The sequence below is a fragment of the Mauremys reevesii genome, linkage group 1 (assembly GCF_016161935.1).
Source record: "Mauremys reevesii isolate NIE-2019 linkage group 1, ASM1616193v1, whole genome shotgun sequence".
NCBI lineage: Eukaryota > Metazoa > Chordata > Testudines > Geoemydidae > Mauremys > Mauremys reevesii.
The window spans coordinates 102497595-102512900 of record NC_052623.1 but is presented as its reverse complement, the minus strand read 5'-3'; the positions used below and the strand labels follow the sequence as shown (position 1 = coordinate 102512900).

General features: G+C 46.8%; 1 protein-coding gene across 14 annotated transcripts in view; it reads left to right on the top strand.

Annotated features, from left to right (window-relative positions):
* DOCK9 (dedicator of cytokinesis 9) overlaps positions 1 to 15306 on the top strand; it is a 312141-nt gene that overhangs the window by 140240 nt on the left and 156595 nt on the right. The gene's annotated exons all lie outside the window — the stretch shown is intronic.

Genomic DNA, 15306 nt, shown 5'->3' with positions numbered 1-15306 from the left:
ATTAATGCTGTGGAGTTTCTGGAGGAAGTCGGTTGTGTTCTGGAGGAAACTGGTCCTTTGTGTGGTGAGTGGTTTGAGTATGACTTCTAGGAGTCCCAACATTCCATCAGTAAGAATGCCATTGTTAGATCTGATGGATCTGCCTGGGTTCCTTTATCTGTGTGTATTGGGATGTATGTAGAAGGTCGTAGGGGTGGTTTCATGGGGGATGAAGTTGCACAGTTTCTCTTGGGGTTGTTTCAGGAAGGATTTGATTATAGTCTTAAATTCTGAGATGTGGTGTCGTCTTTGAGTTTTGAGGTGGTGTTGGAGAGTTTGTCAGTTGGCCTTGTTGATGTAGTCATCATGGCTGAGGACCACAATGGCACCCACTTTGTCTGCTGATGTAATCATTATCGGGTGGTTGGATTTCAGCGAATGTATAGCAGTCCTCTCAATGTTAGAGAGATTGTCATGGATGTTGTTTAAGAATTTCAGACAATTTTTTTCCTGAAGCAATCAATGTAATGATCAAGTATGTGGTTTTGTCCACTGTGGGATGTGCAGTCCGATGATTCTTTTTCCTTCTGATTGTCAGTGGGGATGCGGGAGTTGTGGTGGTATCATCTTTGTTATGAGAGAATTCGTTGAGGCAGAGTTGGTGAAAGAATTCTTCTAGATCTCCACGTTAGTTCTGTGTCAGGTTCTTTTTGAAGCAGTAAAAATCATGGACTCAATAAAGACACTGGATTTATGGCTCATTATGACAATCTATAACCACTAACCCACCTTTAGCCTATGACTGCAGATGTGTTAACTTTCCACTTCACCTTGAACGGTCTCTTGAAACATGTGTTAACCCTTTATGTTTAACAATCTGTTCCACCTTGTATTTAGCTCTGACATGCTGATTAGCTTTCCCAGACCCGAGTTGGGAATGATAATCCCTTTCCTGATTTAGATAAAACAGACACAGTAGAGAGAGAAAAGATAGGATAGTAAATATGAGGGAAATACACCTTTTGTTGATATTCTCAGAATATAGGATGGTTGGTCAGACATGGACAGACGCTTTGGGCTGGCAGGTTGGCCATGACAGCTGTTTCTCTAGACCCCAGCTCACGTCCCAGGTCAGTGACATCATGTGATTAGTCTAGTCAGGTCCCTCTCGTTTACTGGTCCTTTTTAGGCTGAGCAGAGCTGGATAGGCAGTCTCGTCTCATTGTGCTGGTGCCACGCAGTACAGTTCAAGATCAAGTGAAAAGCCAAGCAATGGAGGACAGGAGTAAGATGGCGAAGGCAGGGACAGAAAGCACATGTGGGACGGCAAAAGGGAGCAGGATCTCACATGTATCAAGCTGGGTTCCTCACTGGTGCAGTAATAAAAGTCAAGCTTCCCCACTGGAGTATCAAGGTCTGGTGTCACAACAACTGTTTTTTTCCACAGTCATGAGATAGTAAACATTTTTTTTCTCCTCCCTAAAGTCTTTTTTTTTTTTTTTTTTAAGGGCCCCCAAAAAGGTGATAGGTGGAATAGTCCCATCCTCTATTTTTTTTTTTTTTTTTTTTTTTTTTTTTTTTTTTTTTTGGTCCACAGTTAGGTCTAATTTCCAACACACCAACTTTGGTTCATTGATTTCTGCTCCTCTTGTTTACCAGTCATAATGTTAACACAGTCCTTGAGTGGTATCAGTAGATCCTTACTGTTTAAATTAAGTCAGGCTTTCTGTCTTCTCACATTTTTTCTTAAACAGTTTTATATCAGATCATTGTAACAATTCATGAATCTTTATCCACTTTTCACCAGTTAAGCTAACAATTAAAATAGGCCTACTAGGCCTCAATTTTTATAACAATACTTGTGCCTAATTACAAAAAACAACTGAGTTATTTCAACTTAGAAAAATGTAAAACGCAGTGAAATGAAGTTATAAAACATGAAAGAATAGTTATTACCATTTTAAACAGTGTTAGATTAGCATTTAAATGTGAACATTATTCAAGATTGAACAAAAGAAAAGAAAAATTAAATAAAACACACACATAGCGCTGTAAAAAAAAAAGTCATTTTTAATTGCACTTATGCTAGGTAGGCAGCAGGCCAACTCCTCAAGAAGGTTAATGTCTCTTTCCCTTTTCTTTTTAATGGGGGTGGCGGAGGTTTAATGACTGAACTGCATTCCCTTCTGAGTTAATTTCTGTACGTTTGTTTAGTCAGTTTAGACTGTAAACTTTTTGGGGCAGAGACCCTGTCTTTTAACTTGCTTAATGTGCTTTGTAAACTGCCAGGTATATTGATGGCATGATATGCAAATAAAGATATACATACACAAATACATACATTTGTTCTAGAAGATTCCAGTCAGTTAAGATATTCAGCTTTCCCAACAGATAGCATTATCATGTAGTAAAGTGAGTGATCAAGACATTTCAGTAGGTCTGCTAACAGATGGCACCATGATTCAATCAAAAAGATAGGCCGCCACCTGTTTCAGGGCATTCTTTCTGGAATATATGACAGGATTTGACCTTAATCAAATAGGTGGTTAGTTGACCAGACAGTTGACATTATTTGACCAGCCAATTGACCAGCTGGCCAAGCCTATGGAGGCACAGTTGCAGGTCTGTAGTTGAGCTGAGTTAGAAACTCACTTGAAAATTTCTTCATTTGCAGATGTTGGCATCTCTAGTATAAGCTGATTTAGAAAAATTAAAAAATATTCATTAGATACTGCTGTTACTCATAACTCTTTTTATCTGTCATGGAGGCTGCCTCCCTTAGCGCTTACCATCTTGTGAAGTTCCTAACTCCACAAGTCTCTTGTTGCTGAAGAGTTAAAAACTCTGTAGGGTAGTGAAATAAGTGTGTGGGAGAATCTTCTAAAGCAGAGGTGGGCACACTACATCCCATGGGACCCTCCTGCCTGGCCCCTGAGCTCCTGGCTCGGGAGGCTAGCCCTGGCCCCACCCCTGCTGTTTCCCCTCCCCACGCAGCCTCAGCTTGCCCCGCCGCCGGTGCAATGCTCTGGGCAGCAGGGCTGTGAGCTCCTGGGGCAGCGCAGCTGCAGAGCCCAGCCTGACTCGGTGCTCTGTGCTGCGCGGTGGCGACGGTATGGCTGGCTCCAGCCAGGTGGCGTGGCTGTACTGTCGCCAGTCACCAGTGCTCCAGGCAGTGTGGTAAGGGGGCAGGGAATGGGGGGGTTGAGTAGAGGGCAGGGGAGTTCGAGGTGGTGGTCAGGGAGCAGGGGTGAGGATGGGGTCGGAGCAGTCAGAGGGCGGGGAACAGGAGGGTTGAATGGGGGCAGGGATCCAGGGGGGCAGTCAGGAAAGAAGGGGGGTTGGATGGGGTGGCGGGGGGCAGTCAGGAAAGGGTCCGGGGGGCAGTCAGGGGACAGGGAGAAGGAGTGGTTGGATGGGCAGGGGTCCCAGGGGGGCAGTCAAGAAGGAGGGGGGGATTGGATGGGGCGGTGGGGGCAGTCAGGGGCAGGTGTTCCAGGGGCTGTCAGGGGACAGGAGCGGTGTGTGTGTGGATGGGGTAGGGGCCTGGGGGGGCATCAGGGAACTGGGAGGGTTGGATGGGGCAGGAGTCCTGGGGGGGAGGTTGCATAGAGGGTGGGGGCCAGGCCACGACCCCCTCCCCTAACCAGCCCTCCATACAATTTCCAAAACCGGATGCAGCCCTCAGGCCAAAAAGTTTGCCTGCCTCTGTTCTAAAGTATAGTGTGGTGATAGACGTTAATTTGCTAAGCCTAACCAGGTAAGCACTTTTTTGTATAAAAGTTTTATGCACTTAAGTGTATAAATAAAATAGTGCATACTGATATGCTTAAATAGCTGAACTATAAAGTTGTTTTACTTCTAAAAATAAAAATAAAAATTAGTCAGTAAAGGTAAATTATGACTTCCCAGTACCACAGAGCTGATGGAAGCAGCCAGATAGCCCAGGGGCTCTCAAAATTTAGCAGCTCTCAGGGCAGTAGGCGCTATTGAGTGCCTTCATTTTCTGCTTGTGGAAGCAAAATAGCTCCTGGCTTAAGATTTATATGCAGGCACATTTCTCTCTCTAACATTTTAATACATTCAAATAAGATCTGAAGCATATTTATGCTAAAGCCAGTTAACCCAGTGCTGTGCATGTAATTTATATAAGGCTGGTAATTGATTATTTCTCATGCTATCAGTTGGACAGTGTAGAGGCCACTGAACATGTTATGTTCCTCCATGATGGTCTGGACAGACCCAAATTTGATGCGTTACAGAGTAGGATACCTGTGACGGACAGGTGACTGACTGGGGGTGGCGGGCATGTCTTTTCATCTTGCTTTCATTGGGTCAGAGTTGAAGATGATTCTTACAGGGAAGTTGGTAGGCATTTGAAGCAGATGACCATACCATGTTAGAGATGCCAACAATTGACATCTTTAACCTGGACAATGCTCTGATGAGCCTCAACTTTGAGCCTTCCCTATTCGTGTTACATGTTCTAAAATGTAAGGGAATAGTGTTAATTAGAGAATGAATTCATTATAAATCAATAGCATTTTTGTGTGGGAATTAGGTAGTAAATTCATCAGTGTTAGCTTTATTAGTACCCACTTTACAAAAAAAAACTGATGTTACTAAAACACTCTAGTGATATTGGAGACTACATTTCTTAATTCAGTCAGAATAAATTAGCAGGATAGTACTCAGAACCAGTCTTGCTGCCTTCATTTGTCTGCATCACTTTTGTAGAGTAAGCTGAGAATCAATTTACAGATTTTGCAGAAAGTTACTTTATATATACAAAGTCTGTAAAGCATGGCCAATAGTAGTAGAAAATAAATCTATAATTGTTTGGTTTGACACTAGTTCAGTTGTATTTTCTTAATATACTGAAAATGAAATTGTATTATCATTCGCAATCAAATTTTAAATACAGAATTTTCCTTTACATAGTTCTATAGAATCAAAGGAACTAAGTTTGTTAGTCTATGGAAGACAATTTAGAAACTGAATATAAAACTTGACCTTTTGATGGTACAATAAATATTTTTTCTTTCTTTAGAATATAAAATCTTAAAGAAGAATGTTTAACTCTCTAGATGACTTTGGGATTTTGCTTTTATTGAAATCTGTTTTGCACCTGCTTACTAAAGCTAATTTTAGTTTTACTAAAGCTGAAAATGCTACTTCCTGTTTCCATGAACTTTTGATGGGAGTTGTTTTGACTTCTTAGTCTATATATTTGTTTGAGGTTTTTTTCTGGTATGTTGTTTTTACTATTTCTTTGGGCAGTGATGGTTTGTTATTCCATGCATCCAATCTACTTTGCGTTGTTTCTCTCAAAATATTTTTTCCAGAAAATCTCTCACTCATTCTGTCCTAGTGTAGTTCTTTCTTGCTACTTAAATGATACCCTGTAAAACTTGCTCTAATATTTTCTTTCTAGCATATAGATTTTTCCTACTGAGAAATAGATACAAAATAATTTTGTCCCGTTTTGTTAGTGCACTCACTGTGTTTTGACTGGATTACTTCTGTGTAGTCAGCTCCTCTGGGGGCCCTTGTCTTCTGTTCTCCATCTGTATCAAGTTATATAGTGGTGTCCCTCTGCTGCCAGTGTATCTGAGATGTTGATCTCTCTACCATTCCTCTAAAGGAAGGCATCAAGGGGTGTCATGTAAAACACTTGGGCTTTCTTTAGCTGATTTTTGGACCCAAATAAGAATAGTATAGCACCAAGTCTCCTGCTTCCTGTCACTGTCTTTTTCTTTGTAATTGAAATATTGCTAAACAGGATGTGATGGACAGGAAGATTGAGTTTTGATACAAAAATAACGATAATGTACAATATTGTGAAATGCAAATACGCGTCTCTTGGAGTTGTGTGCCAAGCTGCATAAACTTGAAAATGTTAGGCTTACCATATTTCTGTAACAGAGGTTGTGTGATTCAACACTTGTACATCAGAACTTCTGGACTGTACCTATCTAGATGTCAGCATACCTTTTAGAGTTAATTCCCCCTGGTCATAAATAGAATTTAAAAGCTTAAATCACTATTCAATACTAATTTAAGTACTTATCCCATTTTACAGATGGGAAAACTGAGGCACAGAGGCTAAATAATTTACTGAGAGCCACAGTGGAAGGTTTGTGACAGAGCAGGAAATAGAACTCAGGTCTCCCAAGTCCCAAACTAATGCCCCAACCATTGGACTTCTTCCCAAAATATATACTTTTGTGGCTTATTGCTAATTCTGGTGTTATATGTTATTCCTCCCAGTGGGCAAAATATATGGATTGCCAATGAAAGCACCACCATTCTAATTTCTGCTCAGTATGTTTCTCTTCCCCTTTTTTCATTTTTTCTCTACCTGATACGCCTTCCTTGTTTTCTGCATTTCTTTTAAAAATGTTTCTCTGATTTTCCCGACCCCTTATTTTTTCTTTTCTATAGAAAGAAAACAAAAAAAAGGCAATATTATTTTATACGTGGAAGGGTTCTGCCTAACAGTTTAGTTTGTTTGTACAGCCTTTCCCTGAGTGTTAAGAGCATGAAGTAGAGGAAGATAAATAGGATTAGTCGGTTTTCTTCTGATTATTTTTCTCAAGATTTTTACCACAGGAGACTGTTACAGTGGGAATCGAAAAGAGGTTCCCAAGCTATGGTCTACAAAACATTTTCTGGTGGTCTGCAGAGAGGTGGCTGTTCTCATGGAACTGTCTGTTCCCTGCATTCCAACTGAGAAAAACAGAACAAAGAGGGATAAAAGAGAGCCAAAGTAGATACTGTCACCTTTTTTTTTCTTTTCTTCCCTCCTCTCCCTCCCTTTCATCCCCAGAAAGGAATAAGAAGGTTTTGTCTAGGTTTGTAATGAACACTTTCTGGCCAAATTTCAGTGCCGGTAACTCCATTCTCATCTTCACTGGCCTCAGGGTGGATAAAAATCGATTATTTTTTTTAATTAAATGCAAATTTATTTAAAAAACAACTGTTTAAAACTAAATTGAAAATTAACAGTTTATGTTAAGGCCTAAACTTCTTATAATCTATTAAAATGTTTTAAATATAAAAATATTAAACAGTATATGTTTGCCAAGGTTTAAAGAAAGTCAAACTGTTAAACCAGCTTTTGACAGCAGTAGCCTCTTCTGCAGATGCAAAAAGACTGTTTTCTTCATTTCAGTTTATTCCAGTAGTTCACTTCAATGACTAGTTCATTCAAAGTTAATAAACCAATTTGGAGTTGAAATAGTAGGTAAGCTTGCTTTCTTCTTCGAGTGATTGCTCCTATCCATTCCATGTAGGTGTGCGCGCCAGTGTGCCGCGGTTACTTGCTCTCTTTTATAGCTTTTAGCAACCTGGGCTGCCGCGCCGCCTGCGCCTGCATGCGCGCCAATATGGCCCCCGTCCGCTCCTCAGCCGTCAGTTCCTTCTTTCCTCCTTTCCCGTGGCTAGTAGGAACAGGAACAGTGTCTGCTCACCTCTCCTCCTTCTCTCCCCTCCACTTACTGTATATATAGCTACTGTTAGTAGTTATTAGTTTTTGGTTAGTTAGTTAGTGGTATATTAGTTAGTGGTATAGTTAGCCCTCTTCTTCCGCCGCCTCTTCTTGCTTATGCCCGCGGGGCGGCCGGCGGTCGGCTGCCGCGCGGTTTGCCCGCGGTCGCCTCAGTGACCCGCCGCCCGCGCCCGCCTGCCTCCGCTGTCTCGGAGGCTTCACCCGGACAAACCCCCCCATTTTCGCTCCCACCGGAGCTCGCCCTCGCAAGAAGCGGGAAGCGGACGCGGCGATTGTCCCAGCTCGTCCTCGCTCGCCTCAACCTCCAGCACCACACCCCGGCGGGCCCAAAGACTGCGGGCGCCGGCGCGCGCGGGCGCCCCCAGCAGCCGCTTCGGCACGGCGGCCCGCGCAGCTCTCCGTCTCCCGGCCACGCTCCGCAAGAGCGAAAAGTCTCGCGGGAGCAGAGGACCGACGGTTGCCGAAAAGGCTGAGCCCCAGCCCAGCGGCCGTGTAAGCGTGCGGGCTGAGGCTGACTCGCGGGCACCCGCGCCGCCGCGCCGCCGAACCGGCGCCCGCCCGCCGGAGCCCGGGCGCCCACCGCGGCCGGTGCCACGGCCGAGCTGGAGCTGAAGGCTGCGGGCGCACATTCGCGACCGCGATGCACGGTGCTGACGGCGCTCGGCGTGATGCAGCGCCGGCTGCGTGTCCTCGGCCCGACCACGATCCCCATCAAGTCCACGCCCGCCCGCCCCCCGCCGACGCCGCCGCGCCCGCGCCTCGCGGTCGCGCCACCGCTCTCGGCACACGCTCCCACAGCGATTCGCGTCGATCCGTCACCGCGTCGCGGTCGCCCCCCGGCCCGCCCTCTCCGGTCACAGTCCCGGTCCTGCTCGCTCCCACTCGCTCCGCGCGGGTCGTCGCCACCCCGTAACAGGTCGGCTCGCACCGTACGACCGCCGTGCTGCGTCGCACCGCGCAGGCGTCGCTCAGGGCGAGACGGCCTTCGTCCGCCGCCAGCGCGTCGCACTCGGCACGCGGCTTGCCGGCCCCGGTCGCCGCCCCGGCACTGCCCGGCCGCCGTTCGACGCCCGGGCCGCGGCGGTCGGCCCGTCGAGCTCCCGGCGAGCGGCCGGTCCGGCGGGCGAGCGCCGCGCCGCGCGCCCGCCGGCGCCGCGGCCGGCCGCGTCCCGGCACCCGCCCGGCCTCGCACGGCGCCCCGGGGCCGCCGGCGCCCGCCCTCCCTGGACTTGTCGCCCGCCCTCCCATCCATCTCCCTCCCCGGCCATCAAGAGAGCTCCTCCTGGGGTTCCCGGGGGGCAGGGAACCACAGCAACAGGGCCCTGGAGCCCAGGCCAAAACAGTGTCGGCGCCCCGCCCTGAGCGTCGCCCCAGCCTCGCCGCCCCACTCCTCCGGTAGCCACTCTCGGCAGGCCACCTCCGTCCCCACTCACCAGCGTCCCACACTCACGCACCGCCCGAGCTGTATGTGGCTTATTCCATCTTCCAGAGGTGGGGCTTCCCCAGATGAACCTTTTTGCTTCCCGGACCAACCGCATGCCACCACAGGTTCTGCTCCTCTTCCAAGCAAGCTCTCCTCTCAGATGCGATCGGTCATGGCGGTCATGGGCCTCTCCTCTCTTCTCCGCTTTCCCCCGCCGTCGAGTGAGTCCACCGGCTCGAGAGAGAAGGCGAGAGCAGACTCCCGCGCACTCCCTGCGCCGCCGCCAGACAGCAGCATTGGCTGCTGCTGCTCGCTCGGCTCGGGAACCCCTTCACCCGCCCCCCCCCTCCGTGCTGGACCACCATACCCAGGAGGACCTCGGCCCACCCCCGCCCCCGAACCTGCACAACCTTTGGTTCCTGAGTGGTTGACCGACGACAGAGACAGAGATTGAGACATTGCGGTGCAGAGTGCTGCAAGAAAAGCAGAAAACCAAAAAACGAACTACTTACCTCTACTTACCTCCGCTTTGCTCTCGCTTTGCTCCAGGAGAGAAACCACCCCTCTCCCCCCTTTTCTGCCCATTCTCGACTACCTCGACTACCTTTGGGTCAAGGTCTTGCCATCTCGTCCTCCCTCAGAGTGCACTCGCAGCGCTAAGTCAGCATCCATTCGACCAGGGGAGAGGTCGCCCGATTCTCTCTCTCGATGGATGGGGGACGATTCCTTAAAGGGTTGGGCCCCGTCTATCCTGCCGGTGCGGGCCTCCTGCTCCGACTTGGGATCTTAACCTGGTCCAGCTCATGGGCCCACCCTGCCCTTTTCCCCCCTGCTCTCCTCCATCTCCTTCCTTACCTTGCGGCCTGGTGTTCCTCGTCAGGTCCCCGTCCCCAGGTCAGAGCTCTCCGCGAGCTGCGGGCCCCCATGCTAGGCTTTCTTAAACAACACCAACAAGCTCCTTCCTCAACCCCCCACTCTTCCTCCCGGTCCCCTTCCATCTTTCCATCTCTCCGGTCTCCCCTTCTTCTTCCCTTCCTCTGCCTCACCACCGCATCCCGCCGCTCGACAGCGCCTACATACCCCAGGTACGCGCGTTCGCGGCGCGGCGTCGCGACCCGCTCGGCGTTGGTCTTTCTGACATGAACCCCGAAAGGCGGGCGATCCGCTGGATCGCCTGGGTGACGCCCCACATCCTCACAGCTCGTGCTGGCCCCCGCCCGCACGATGCATCTGCCGCCCACCCCTCGCTCGCTCCACGCCACCTCACCTCCCACACCCATCCTCATCCCATGCATTCCATCCCACAGTCCCCATCCATCCCATCCATCCACAGCCAGGCACCTGGCGCCACCTCAGTGCAGCGCGCAGTCCCCCGCCTTTAGGCTCCTGGTGCAGCAGCGCCCGCCCAGCCTCCAGCCTCGCCGACTCCGGCCCCGTCTCATTCCGACCCGACCGAGACCGCTTAATCAAGGAAAACCTACAAGGAATGGATATGGAGCAATCAAAATCTGGAAGAGAGAAAGAGACCTCAAATCTCTAACTGTGTTTCTCCTAGATGTGTTGTTCCTATCTATTCTTCCCTCCTCCTATTCCCACTGCGGGGGATAGGCCGGCAGAAGGAACCCAGGCCGGCCGGCCGCGCGGGGGGCGGCGCCGCGCGAGCCGCGCTGCCACAGGCCGCCAGCAGGCGCGGCGGCGCCTACCTAAATTCTGCAGACACGGCATGGAACGCAACACAATGGATACGGCACCATGGAATGGATAACACAATTTTCCTTTTACAATCTATCAATACAAACTAGGTGTGAACGGTTGAAATCTACCAGATCTAGAATTTTGAAGGACATGGTGACCACAAACAACCAGTTCCGTTAATTAACTGCCGATAATACTTCCTCTGTTTAATAAATCAGTTTGTTTTCAATGCAAAACATGTTTTGATAAACTTTCCTATAAACTTTTTTCTCATGTATCCAGCACATTTAAGGTAGCTTTTATTTAATAAAAAAAAAGAAATGCTGTTTTTGCATTTTTAATTGAATTTGCATTTCCATCCGAAAAGCTTGGCAGAAATCACATGTAAAAAATTAATAATAATATAGTAAATAAGAAATGCATTATTCATCATTTTCCAACATAATAAAATAAAGTGAAAATTAAGAATATGAGTAAATGTAAATAATGTATATTGTTGCTTAAATAAATGGGTATAGATATACTGTATCCTCCTGGTTAGTAGGAAATAAAAGCACCAAATGTAAGACTATATTTTAGTTGTAAACTAACGTGTTTTAATCATTACCAATCAATGAGAGCCAAGAAAATAACTAAAAAGTACAAATGCAAAGCATGATTAAATTTGATTATTTAAATCAAGGTTTCTGCTTGCTTATTTAAATCATGATTAAAGTTTGTGATTTAAATTGGTTTGATTTAAGTCAATCCACCCTTCTTGGCCTATTTGGCTGCCTTTGACACAGTTGGCCATGCTCCTCCACTTGAAATTGTTTCATGCCTGGGGGTTTTGTTGACTCCATCCTCTTCTTGTTTCCCTCCTACCTCTTGGATAACTCATTCAGAATCTGATTTTTTGGGTCATCATTTCCTCTTCCTCTTTTGGTGTGGATTCCTTGGGCTCCATCCTTAGCTCCTTTTCCTCTACTCCCTCTAATGTGGATAATCTCATTTGCAAACATGGTTTTGACTTCCAGCTTTATGATGGACTCTCAAATCTACTTGTCTATTCTGGACCTGTCTCCCTTCATCAACTATAACATTGTGGACTGTCTTTGATATCTCCGTTGAATGTCAAACTATCTACTGAAACGTAACATTCTCAGAACTGAGTTCTTGATCTTTCCTCCAAAGCTCTTCCCTATCTTCCCTTTGTCTATCAGTAGGGAATGCACCAGAATCCTCCATTTCACGTAAGTCTATAAAAGTGCTGTTGTTTGTATTATTGTAGTGCCTCAGCCTCAGTCATGGACCAGGAGCCCATTGTGCTAGGCTCTGTACAAACACATGATAAAAAAACAGTCCCTACCCCAAAGAACTTACAAGCTAAGTATAAGGCAAGAGACAACAAATGGATACATACAAACAAGGGAGTGCAAGGAAATAATGAGACAATATTGGTCAGCATGATACAGTGTGGTCTCAGAAACAGCATTTTAGCTGTTACCGGGGTTTTTTTAGGTATCCCAACAAAGAAAAGTTCTTTAAGCACTTGTTCATGTCCATTCCATGTTAGGTGTGTGTGCTCACCACATGTACTTGTGCCAGAACATTTTTTCCCCAGTGATATCCGTAGGGCCAGCCATAGTGCCCTCTCGAATGGCACGCATACACGCCAGTATAAGAATCTCGCCGGTCTGCACCTGATAGCATGAATGCTGCGTGTTTAAGCCTAGAGGAACTGGCTTTCTCCAGACAAGTCCACCAGGTTATTTTGGAAAGCAGAAAACGCTGCACTAGAGCTACTTACCTGGCTAAGTGGAAGCGCTTCACTTGCTGGGTGTCTGAATCTCTCAGCACAGTCATCTTTGCAATCCATCCTGGAATACCTGCTTCATCTGACAATCAGATTCTTCAAGGGCCTGGAAAGACTCTTTCCACACATCCAGGACCCAGTCCCCCCATTGGGACCTCAATGTAGTCCTTTCTAGGCTCAGCAGCTCCCCTTTTGAGCCCTTGACATCCTGCTCACTTCTACACGTATCGTGGAAGGTCGCCTCCCTTGTAGCGATCACCTTGGCAAGACGGATCTCCGAGATCACTGCTCTAGCCTCAGAACCCTTTACATGGTCTTCTACAAGGACAAGATTCAGCTGCGCCACTGGCCTTCAGACCAAAGGTGGTGTTGCACTTCCATGTCAACCAAGATATCTTCCTGCCAGTGTTCTTTCCAAAACAGCAAAACTTGAACAAGGAGAGGTGCCTGCATACTCTCAATGTCAGACAGGCCTTAGCCTTCTACCTTGAGCAAACAAGTCCCTGTGTAGGTCAGCTCAGCTTTTCATAGTGTTGGCTGACAGGATGAAAGTGATCATAATATCATCCTAGAGAATTTCTTCCTGGATCACCGTCAGCCTTCATGCCTGCTACGAACAGGTGAAGGTTTCACTTCCACCGATAACAGCTAATTCCACAAGGGCGCAGGCATCCTCAGCGGCAAGAAGGAAGCTAAAGGGGTAGGGGGGGCACTCCTTATACCGGCGCATACACGTGCCATTCCAGAAGCGCAATAGCCAACCCTACAGATACACTGGGGGAAAAACTTCTGGCAACAATATATGTGGCGAACACACACACCTAGAATGGAATGAACATGAGCAACATCTTAGGAGAGGTAGGCAACCATTTTTTTAAATAAATGTTATGAAGGAGGATAATGGGTTACTTTTGGAGATGTTTATGGGGAACTTTTCTTGGGTGTGGTGGGCAGCATAGAAGAACACATAAAGGTGCTTGTTTGAAAATGCAACAAATGGGTGATGGAGGCAGGAACTGATCTTTCAATACAGTGTACGAAATGATAGGGAGGGAGGGGTTCGGTCACGATGGGCCTTGAAAGTGTTGGAAACAATAGCGAGGAGGGAGCCATGGCTTCATTTTTGACTCCTTGATCCCATATCCAGGTTGTATCTAAGTTGTACCTTTTGTTTTTGTGCAATGTTTCAGTGATTTGACTTTTCCTCTCTGCTTTCTCAGCCAAAAGTTTTGTCCAAGCCATGATCATGTCAAGCCTTAACTACTGCAGTATCTTTCTTTGGCCTCAGTGGCTACAGTTTTGACTCCTTAAGTCCATCCAAAATGTTTGTTCGGTAGACATCTCTCTGACTAGATCACCCTCCTCTTTGGTTCTCTGAATTGGCTCCTGCCCTTCCAGTGCATCGGACACAACAGTTTTATCATAACTTTAAAAACCCTTCACAGTTTTAACTTCATCTGACAAGGGCTAGGCAGGTGATGAATTTTATGATTATGGCTACTGATTGGCTAAGAATTGTGCACACTGAATTTTTGTTACCCTATCTTTCCCATTCCCTGTTGAGACACCCTTGATTGTCTCACCATCTGTTATGATTAAGGCTAAGATTTTGTCATGGTTATTTTTAGTAAAAGTCAGGGACAGGTCACAGGCAATAAGCAAAAATGCATGGAAGACTGTGACCTGTCCCTGACTTTTATTAAAAAATAACTGTGACAAAATGGGGAGGGAGGAGGGTCCACGGTTCTCCCCACCCACAATGGCTGAGAGAGTGGGGTCCTCCCTGCAGCTGATAGCAGCTTGGAGCTGTGGCGGCTGGGAGCTGCAGGGTCCCCCTGCCACCCACAGGGGCATCTGGGAGCTGCAGGGTCCCCATAATGCCTGAGGCTGTATGTGTGGGGGTGTCTGCTTTCCATAGTAGCATCTGGGGGCTGTGGGGTCTCCTCAGTGGTGGGGCATCAGCTGATGGGGAGGGGGTTCCCGCCGCCTGTAGCAGCTGGGAGTTGTAGGGGGGGACCCTCCAGCTGACAGCTCATGCGCCGCCACCCTGGGTGTGAAGCGAAAATGTCACGGAGGTCTCTGGAAGTCACAGATTCTGTGACTTCTGTGACCTCCATGACAAAATCATAGCCTTAGTTAAGACATCTGTCTCTTTTTAAGGTTATAAACTCTTTGGGGTAGAGATTGTACTTTTTCTGTGTTTGTATAGTGCTTAGCATAATGAGGCCCCAGTCTTTTGGAGGCTACCACAATATAAAATTATATGCAAAATTTATTTAAGCAACAGTTATAGTTGTCAAAGTGATATAATGGGATTGCAGGTGGGAGTGGAGGTAGTCTGTGTAGTCATGAATAGGAGGTTGAGATGTGATGCCCAAAACAACCTCTCTTAAAATGTAGTCTGTACTTGTTTTAAAAAAAGGTAGACCTGGATTAAGATTACATGTCCCTTTTCGGATGGCTACAATTCTAAAGTACTAGCTGTACTGCAAAGGTAATTTGGCTGCTATATGCAGCCACTTGCCTACTACCTGAGGTGCATGTTTGCCAACTGACTTTAAAAAATGGTAAAATATCTATTTAAATGAACTCTCTTACAATGAAGGTAAACTATATTTATCATTTTTTTGTCACATGATATTTTATTCTGACTTGCTCTAGTTTTGGGGATGATGAGTAGGAACCCATAAATCCCATACAAGTGATGAGATACTCAAAGGAGTGATGTCAGTACTCAGCTATATACAGTCATCCATAGGTGTTCTTATTTTTCCTGCCACCCACAGGAAAACCACTTCTTTGGCAGTTGGAGGTTAAGGAATTTGCTATGATTGTGATTCCTAACATAGTTAACCTGTGGCTTCCTGAGTGATCTAGTGGACTTAGTATAGTTCTGAACTTTAACCT